This window comes from Gossypium hirsutum, chromosome D01 (genome assembly GCF_007990345.1).
Source record: "Gossypium hirsutum isolate 1008001.06 chromosome D01, Gossypium_hirsutum_v2.1, whole genome shotgun sequence".
In the NCBI taxonomy this organism is placed as follows: Eukaryota; Viridiplantae; Streptophyta; class Magnoliopsida; order Malvales; family Malvaceae; genus Gossypium; species Gossypium hirsutum.
The window spans coordinates 26,016,630-26,026,971 of NC_053437.1; positions in this window are offsets into that span (position 1 = coordinate 26,016,630).

Below are 10,342 nucleotides of genomic sequence, written 5' to 3' on the forward strand. Positions count from 1 at the left end.
ATTACTTCAATGATGATAAATTAGTTTAAGAAAGCTTTGCATGAGGTGATAAATGTGAGATTCGAGTCTGGGAAGTTGAGAATTTGATAAGCTGGTAAGCCCCTAGGCCTCCCTGTACTCATGGATTTGAGGAAAGAGAAGTAAGAGTTCCCAAAAAGTTTCTATATAATTATGGATTACCAATTTTTAATACTTGAATACTTTTGATTTAACCAATAAACAATTGTCCTACTTAGCTTCCAGGACGAAGGAGGCTTTGGCGTTGGGACAAGGTAAGTTGACAAGGAGGAAGGATCTAAGGTGAGCTCCTATACCCTACTTTTGGAGGATTGATGAGGTTGTGTTGTTTGCTTGAATTACATTTGTGTCTGCTCTGAGTTATGTCTAAGACCATGATTGTGTATGCAAATGGTGAATAGGTATCCTCTGGATGCATAACCTCATATAAGTGTGTGATAGTTTGTAAGAATGATGTTGAATGTCTGGTGGTTACCATATGGTGTTTGAATAATTGGCGTACTGTGTGTTTTGTAAATAACATCTTGCTTTTGTATGAAATGCATGTTCATCTTATTTGCGGAGTAAAGAGGAAATTATCTTGACGAGGTAGATGAAGATAGGAATAATTGGAATATTGGAGAAATGGGCAGATTGAAATGGGGATTGAAGAGAGTTAGTGTGGCATCGTGAAATGGTATCTATTGGTTAACTAGATCGACATTATGATAATGTTCTATTGACTCTATAGACCGACACTGCGATGACGGTAATTAGGTTCTTCAGGATGACACCCCGAAAGAGGTTTAGTTATTCCTCAGAATCGGGAGTCCGCCAAGACATTAAACATGGGACCATATTGTGTCAGATCATCGCTCGACCGTGGAAATATATGGAGTTCTCTAGGACATTAAACATGAGATCATATTGTGTAAGACCATAGCTCGGCTATGGAAACATAAAGAGTCTGCTAGGACATTAAACACAAGATCATGTTATGTAAGATAACAGCTCAGCTATGGCAAAATATGGAGTCCACAGGACGTCTCGCCAGGGTACAAAGAAGAAGTCGCAGTGTGACTCACGCAACAAGTCACAAGACAGAATGGATTTGGCGTGTTTAAGAACGCAGGCAAACATGATAACAAGGGGATTCACCACAGGCAATGGTGAGTGAAGCCTAGGAAGCTTCTTAACCTAGTTATACGTGAAAGGAGGGAGAAATTCCTTGGAAAAGTTGGTAAATAAAATGCTCGCCTATAAGAGTCTGCCATAGAAGTCACAAAACTTGCATTGTTTAAGCAGATACAGAATGAGTTATTATAGGATAAAATTTTAATTTGGCAATTGTCAAAGAGGTAGCCAAAAGAGTAAATGGACTGCCAAGAGACCTCATGTGAGGAATTGTTAGCTCAAGGTTGAATGACAGAATAAATCCACTAGGGATTTACAGGAGAAGTACGTCTGGTTTGAACTACATAGCTCGAGAAAATCCCCAGGGACTAAAAACAAGGAAGTTCGCTAAGAACTACCTTGTGTAGGGAGTTCACCAGAAAATAGTAGGAAACGAAAGTCCATTAGGGCCATGCAGCATGGGGAAAACCTTGTAGGTCTACCAAGGGTGGAAATTGTCATGGGTTACCTGAGTAAGAGATAGTACGTTAGGAACTACCTGTCCATTCGAGTATCTTAAAGGATTGGACTAAAAGAATAAATACTATAGGGTTACATTAGGATCACGAGTCCGCCAAGGAAAAGAGGTTGTTGTTGAGCCAAACACTATATTTGAGTTTGTAAAAGAGGGTATTACGAAGAGACCTTATTCAAGAAAGGGATTAAATTAAGGATCCGTAGTTATGGCGAATAATTAGATAAACACCAATAGTTATCGTCGATCCGTAATGACAAATATGGGTCAATAACAAGGTATATTAGAAAGGGTATAATGAAAGTCTGAAATAATAATAAACCGGGAGTAAAACCCACGAGAGAATATCTCTAGATAGAACATGGTTATGACTAAACCAGGGATTATGTCTGCCAACAATCGGCTCAAAAAGAATGAGACATTGGTTATGCCAACTAAGTTTGCAAATTCTCCTATGAAATCTAGAGAGATTAACTTTGTCCATAGAATCTCATTTTCTTAGAATTTAAGAAGTATTTTATTAATTTTTATGTATAGACCTCACTAAGTTCTTTTGGACTTATAAATGTTACTGCTTGGACACAAGGTAGATAAAGACTTGGAAATCAAGATGAGGGACCAAGCCAAAGTTATGAGATGGGCGCGAAAGCTGTCTCATGTATATAGAATGGCTTCCTTGAAGGCTACGCCTTAGGGTTTAAGTGGCTGCATCTATAACTGAGTCTTAATTTGAAACTAATAAATAGATGTTGGAATCAAAGTTCTAAGAATTTATCTCTAGTTTTGTATGAATTTTAATTGTTAAGTTTTGAAATTTAAGTTTTTTAAGGATGTAATATAAGTAGAATAAAAAATATTGTTAAGTTATTTGGGTTATTGTATCATCCAGTACCCGAACCTGGTGATCGAGTCAAGTATAGGGTGTCACATAACCGAAGATGTCTCTGATCCAATAACGAGTTTATCTCATTATCGTTTGATGATGAAGATAAAGCTCGGGCAACTAAAGCTTCTCGTGACATGAATGGAAGGAAGTTTAAAACAATCATACCCTGAAAAATTATTCGGGGTTGGCTGGGATTCAACACCAAGTGACTCGTGACGTGGATGTGGCGTTGGTCAAAGATAAGGCAATATCATTAGAATAAACCAAAGATTCTGCTTTAGATTTATTGACAGTAGAACAACAATGGATCAAAGTGTCAAGGGCTAGATGGAAGTTCTTCTTTAGGGGCAATAGGAATTGTTCCGATTCGAAAAAAACTTCTTTTTTAAATTTTGTTTGATTTTAAATTTTAATTTTTGTTTTTTATTTTTATTTATCTTATTGCAAGCATTTAATTATGCTCGTTATTTTTTTCACAGTAGTTGTGGAGCTCATTTGGTGAGTTAAGGTGATTAGGCACAAATTAAGGAAACCGACATGCATTGAAAAGATAAAAATATGATTTTTGGGAGATTTACAAGTTGTGTCGCGACATAGAACTCCTTGTCTTGCGACACGCAAACTTCAAGTCAAAAGATATTAAAAATCCAGGAGTCGTGTTGTGACATGCACTCCCTATGTCGCGACACACTATGATGAACCAGCCCAATGAAGTTTCGAACGAGCAGGTGACATTTTAATGAGTCAAGATTCCACGTCACAACGATGCTGCTCAAAGTCGTGACACTACTACAAGGTGTCACGACACGCAGTAATGAAATGGCCTGGGAACATAGAATTTATCGTAGCACGTGACGAAGAGCAGATTTCATCATGATGAGCTTACTATGGGATTCCCACGTCTTGAAGCACTAACTATCTAGTCGACCCATGTGATTCTCTTTTCTTCTTTCCCGCCATTCACCGCTCTCCACAAACTTAATGACTATAGTTTTTATTTATTTATTTAAGTTTATATTTTATTCGTAAGTATTTTCTGTTCACTTTGAGCACAAAAATATCTAGAGTTCCAAGACAACAAGAATTAAGCCCTTTTAGGGAAGTTTTCTTGTTCGCACTTTAATTCTTTTATATCGACACAATGTTTGTTCTAAAGTGTGGGGGAAGTACATAGGATTTAATATTTTCAGTTTGTGTTTTTTATTTAATTATTTATACCAAAAAAATTATTTTCCTTCTGTGTAAGAACTCCTCACTTTAAATGGCACAACATTCTGGAGCTCCACTGGAAAAGGGGAGATAGCTGAACAACTCTAGCAACACTTTCATGCCTAAATGGGTAATCTTGTCTCCTTATTGTTTTTGGTGCACATTGAGGACAACGGCCGAATAAAGCGTAGGGATGACATAGACTATTTTAAAATTTTCTATTATTTTTACTTAGTTTTGGTAGATTTTTAGAAGTTAAATTTTTTATTTTTGTGTGTTTTGTTTGTGCTCGAGCTTGTAGAAATACAATTGATTGGTTAGGAGCATGTGAATAGGATTTTATGAATAAAATGTTAATTTAGTTTGATAATAATTGATTCTAGGTTATCTAATTTTAGACAAATTAGTTCATTTCATTACACTGTTGACCTGACGTCAAATGTAGTAGTAATTTTGGTCTATTTCCTCACCTAATGAGCTTATTTTCTAGCACTTTTATTATTAATTATTACATATTAGGTATTTAGTATTTAGTATTTAGTATTTAGTATTACATATTAGTAAAATAAGTGTTTTTAACACATTTGTGAATGTTTGTGACCTATTAGGCCGACATGAGCCCTAAATAGTTCTAATTTGTGTAATTGAGAGTGTACAATGATGAACTATAGGCCTAACCAACGTAGGAGTAAGGGACAAGTGAGACACAAGCTTCCCGGGTCGTGAAAGCATGACACGAACCAAAAAAGCCTATAAATCACTATTGTCTCATGCCATGCAAGGCCTATAGCGCGACATAGCATCGACGTGGTGCCTGACTATTTTGGGGTTATTTTTATCTACACAATTAAGTTTATACGAAGACCTAAGATGTGTCGCAGACCTAATTCAGGCTACCAGCACTCCTATAAATAAAACCTTAGGGGTTTGAAGTAACTAAATCACTTTGGACATATCCAAGAACCCTCGTAGTTTAGGAGTAGGATTTAGATTAAGTCTTCCTTTGTTTCTCATAAACACTTTGTTCTTTCCTCTTGGAATCAGTTTCGATCCAAGAGTTCCTTTATAATATTGAAGTTATTCAGTTTATTCTCTTTCGCAAGTGACAAGATTCATTATTCCAATTAAGAGATTCGTTACTCCACGTTTCAATCAGTATCAAAATAGGATTATTCTAATCTCTTCTCTTTCAATTTATTCATGTTTTTCTACATTTTTAATTCAATTTACTTTGAGATTAAGAATACCATGAGTGGCCAAATCCCTTAAGGGATATTAACTAGGGGATGAGGATGTGATTAAAAAAGTTTCCCTATAAGATTAGTTGGTATAAATTACGCGCTTCTTAAACCCTAGGCCGTACAACCCTAGGAAGTAATCATAGGTTAAATGAGGTTGGGAGATAAGTTTTGCCAAGTAAATGATAATTTATTCTGGTTGAGAAAGAGAGGTTGGGAGATAAGTGAGTATCAACAAATTAATTAACCAGTTAGTGGTCGAGAGGTTATAATTGGTTAGTTAATAGTTAATCCACCATAAAGCTCTAATCCAAAGTCAATTACAACCCCTGAAACGAGTTAATCTTCCTGATTGATTTAATTTTTTTAGTCATTTGTGTTTTATTTGTTATTTATTTTAGTATTTAGTTCCTGATATTAATCTCATTTATGATCTATTATAATATAGAATTTAAATACTACTATTTAGACTTATTACTGTAAAGAGATTTTCTATAGATTTAATCCATCCTCCCTTGGGTATAATCCTTCGAATACTTCTCTGTGTTCCGTTGTGACACAAATACTCTTTTACAATTTGACCCGTATACTTGCGGGTACCACTGCTTTAATTTCTTATATTTTTGGTGTAGTATTTTTCAGTCGAACGTTCGCACATTTGGCGGCGGTCAATTATGAATAGATTAAAGGTGTTAAGTATACCACATGATAAATAGATTTATAAATAGCATGCTTGTTTAATTGAACTATAGGTTGTGAAAATTTATAAACTTGGCTAATTTAATCCATTTATTGAAATACCTTGGAATGACCTAAGCCATCATTTGGTTTGAGCCAAAAAACTAACCCGGTGCATGAATTTTCTAGTACTTATTTTGAGCCTAATTCAATTTTCTTGACGAACTGTCAATGAAACCATTAGCTTATAATATAAATTATTTGATCCTTTATTTGTTTGGTCCCTGCACGGATTAGCCCATATGCCATTAATATTGAAGGTTAGGTAGATACATCACAGAGGTTTTAAAAAAATTGAGAGTGAAACTAAGGAATTGTATGATATAGTGAGTATTGATTTCTAATGAATGTCTTGTTATTAATTACTGTAGCATCCCGTAACCCTAATTTGACAATATAGACGAATGATAGGTGTTACAGATTTCGCACTTATGTGTGCTTTATATCGCCTAAAGGAGTTGTACTTATATGCATCTTGGTGTGGTGTAGTTTATGTTATTATGAGCTCTCTGGTGTGATGGAGGGATGCTTTATGCTATTCTATAGTTTAGCAGTTTGATGCTCATTGGTGTGGTAGAGGAGTCCTGTGTATCTGAGTCGATTTTACTAAAGTTTATGGGTGAAAATGGATTAAAGGTTGATAATCAAATTTAAATGTGACTATAGATAGCTAAAAGCAAGATTAAGGACCATGAGCTAAATGATTTATAATTGAAATGGATTAAATCAAGGTAAATGAACAGATAAGCAAATGATAATTAAATTGATAAATATAAAAGTTTATGTCCTGGTCTTGGAAATCAAAATGAAATGGACGAATCTAATAGAGAATAAGCGCCAAAAATGAGAAATAAATGTCTATGCGTGTTTTGAGAAGATAAGAAACAAATACTTTAAAGATTTACGAGGAAGAATAATCCCTATACAAACTTTTCATAAACTATTGCCTAATGAATCATTGAAATGTAAGCTAAGCCCCATAATTTGATTAATTTAGAAGAATTGATTAGAGACACTAGAATGTGACTTAAATAAATCTATATGACATGCTTAAAGAGACTCAACATTCATAAGTAATAAGATAAGTAGGCTTATCCTTAGCTATTTATTGAGCTTTTAAAGCTCGCGCGTTAGTTGTTTAAAATGTGTAGGTAACGAATCTCGTATGAGAAGATTAAAGCTTTGTTCGGGAGCATCGCATCACTCATCAAGTTTTTAAGGTTGATATTTAATTAATAAATGCTATTTTTATAGGTTATTTGCATGTACATAGAGACTTAGAATATCATAAGTGTTTATAAGTATTTGAATTTGTAAAACCAGATGTTGCTTCTAACCTCATTGAAAGATTAAGAGAAGAACTTAAGTTATAAATTGTTTTGAATATGTTTATGACTTGGAATTATGATTAAATATGATTTAGAAATGTTTTTTTAATGATTTGGAACCATGATTTATGATTTAATGGTGTTTAAGGATGTTTTAGAGTGATTTTGAAGTGTTTTGAGCATACTCAGTGAGTCACATTGCGATCATAAATTTGCAACATTGTGACTTCGGTGTCTAACATCACGACTATACAATCCTCATGTCATGACTTCATTCCTCAGTAAGTCACACCACGACATCATAAATTCCTTGTCACAACATCGTATCCTTGCACTAATTTATATCGTTTTGACCTTTCGGAGTATTTTTTTAATTCTGATTGCCCTTGACCAACTTCTCATCAATTCTAAATATTTTTAAAAATTTTAATTTGACTAAAACATATTTTAATTATTTTAAATAAATTATTTAAGTCTTTAATTTTTAAATAAAAACAAGAATTCTTATTCCTACATACCCTGGTGATATCTTTCATTCGTATTGATCATTCGGGACGGGTGAGGTAATAAGTGTTATAAATCAGCTACGAAAGAATCTCTATGGGCTCCTAAATTTTCCTCAGTCACAACCAAACTTTGACGATGAATAGGTGATGGACGTTCTTACCACAAATCAGTTTTCGTAGTATCAGACTATTGTATATTTGGACTCTCATGTTCAAAGGTAGATAGTGGGTTAACTTGTTAATTAGGTGTACCTTCTTGTAGAAGATTAACATTGCTCATTTCATTGATAGGTAACAAAGTTTCCTCTAAAGTTAATTCATGACTCCAAACCTAAAATTGTAAGTTTTCCTCACCATTCTCTAACTCAATTGAAGTAGCAGTGAAAGAGAAGGTAATGTTATGCCAATGCCTAACTAGTCTCTCTCCCATGGCACAACTTTCAGCATAATTTCTTTAAGGGGGACTTGATAATTACTATCAACCAATCTTGCATTTGTAAACTAGCTCTCACCAATACGAAGCACAATTCTTCATAGACAATTATCATGAGGTCAAATACTGGCATACGTGCAAGGTATGCCCATTTATGTTGTTGCATTCATGTTTGTTTGACTAAGAATAAAACCTTGTGCATTCAATTCAAGTGGCGTATAAGAAAAAATCAGATTTGGTTCAGTAGAAGCAAACACATTTGCACCTTGAGACTCCATTTTTCTAATAGAAGGTTGAAGAGAATTAGTAATTGCAGACCTTGAGGAAAGTTAACCAGGCTAGAAAGGTAGTAGTGGTGTCTCCTCACTAGTGTTGTAGGTTTGTAAAGAGCTTTCATGTCCTAGTACTATCGTATTTGTCATTTGGTCAGTTCTTAAAGTAGACCGAGTATGACCAGCACCAGAACGAAATAGAGTGAAAGATATATTTGACTCTTAGGATGTTATTTCATCATTAGCAACATAGTGAATCCCACCAGAACTTGGCAAACCAGCTTAAAAATGACTTTATTCAGGAAAAACAACTACTTATGTTGCGAAGTGACCATCCATGCAATGGCGACCCTAATCACAAATCTACGAGCTCATCAAATGTGCGAGTTCACCAATAGTGCGAGCTAACCAAATCTATGATGACATTAAAAGTGCGAGCTCTGGGAAAACCCATACCTACGAGCTCCTTACTATGCAAGATGCAAACTTGTCCACTTGTGTTGAAATGGTGATGATTTTTTGATAAGATGTTTTGGTTGTTGATTAGACTAAAATCAGCCAATGAGGAAGCAAGTTGTATGAATCAAGTTGCAAGACTAAGAAAAGTTTCAATTCTTTTATTATTTAGCTTATTTAAGCTCACTTGTTCTTATAACCATTGTATTAGTTCTTTCATTAATGAAACAGTTGATCACAAGCTAATCTTTCTCCATTTTTTATCTTTTTGCTTCTGTTTCAATCCTTTCTTCATAAAAGATCCAACAATTGGTATCTAGAGCCACTTATCTTTAAGGGCTTTTTTTCATAAAAATGTCTTTAGCAAGATATACACCACCCCCTGTTTTCACAGAAGAAAAGTACCATATTTGGGTAGAAAAAATGAAAACCTATCTTCAAGCCTTTGATCTTTGGGAGGTTGTAAATGCTGAAATAGAACCACCATTATTGAGACAAATCTTACATTGGCTCAAATGAAACAACACAATGAGGAATGTTCTTTTCCTGTAAAATGGTGTTTCAAACATGATATTTACAAGAACCATGGCTTGTGATTCTCCTAAACAAACTTAGGATAAGCTCAAGGAGAAAATCCACGGTTCATAGAAGATAAGGTAGCAACAGATGATAAATCTTAGATGGCATTTTGAAAACCTCAAGATGAAAGAAGCTAAGATTGTGAAACAATATTCAGATCGAATCATTATAGTGGTAAACCAAATAAGACAGCTAGAGGACCAGTTTGCAAATAGTTGAGTAGTTGAGAAAGTGATTACCACACTTCTTGAGAGATACGAATCAAAGATATCCTCACTAGAAGATTCAAGGAATTTATTAATCATCTCACTGTCAAAACTAACCAATGCTCTGTATGCTCCAGAACAAAGAAGGCCAAGTAGAAAAGAAGGACACACTAAAGTAGCTTTTTAAGCCAACAATAGAGATGTTGTGAGCTCCACAAGTTAGAAAGAAAAAAAAGAGTTGGTTAGATAAGGAGAAGTCAAAGAAAGACAGTGGAAAGAAAAAATATCCACCATGTTTGCACTACAAGAAGTTAAGTCAGCCTAAGAAATTCTGTTAGTTCAGGCCTAATGACCGATGCAAAAACTGCAAGTAGTTTGGTCATGAAGAAATGGTATGCAAGAATAAGGGGCACGCACAATAACAAACCACTTAGGCACAGACTACAGAAACAAGTCAAGAAGAACTGATGTTTATAGCTTCATGTGAAGCATAATTGGCGAAATTCTGTGAACCCCCTGCGAAGCCAAGTTCGCGGCGTCATGCGAACCCTCCAACAAAGAAAGTAAAAACTAGTTGATTGATAGTGGTTGTACAAGTCATATGACAAGAAAACAGGTTTTATTCCAAGGTGAAAGTTGGAAATGAACAGTACATTGAAGTAGTAGAAAAATTTGTTTTGATTAAAACCCCATCAGGTACTAAACTTATCCCAGATGTTCTTTTAGTTCCTGACATAGATCAAAATCTGCTGAGTGTAGTTCAGTTTGTGACACCCCAAACTCGACCGGGACGGACCGATTCGAATTTGAAGCATTACATTAGCCACCAAAGCGACTCTCTAGCTA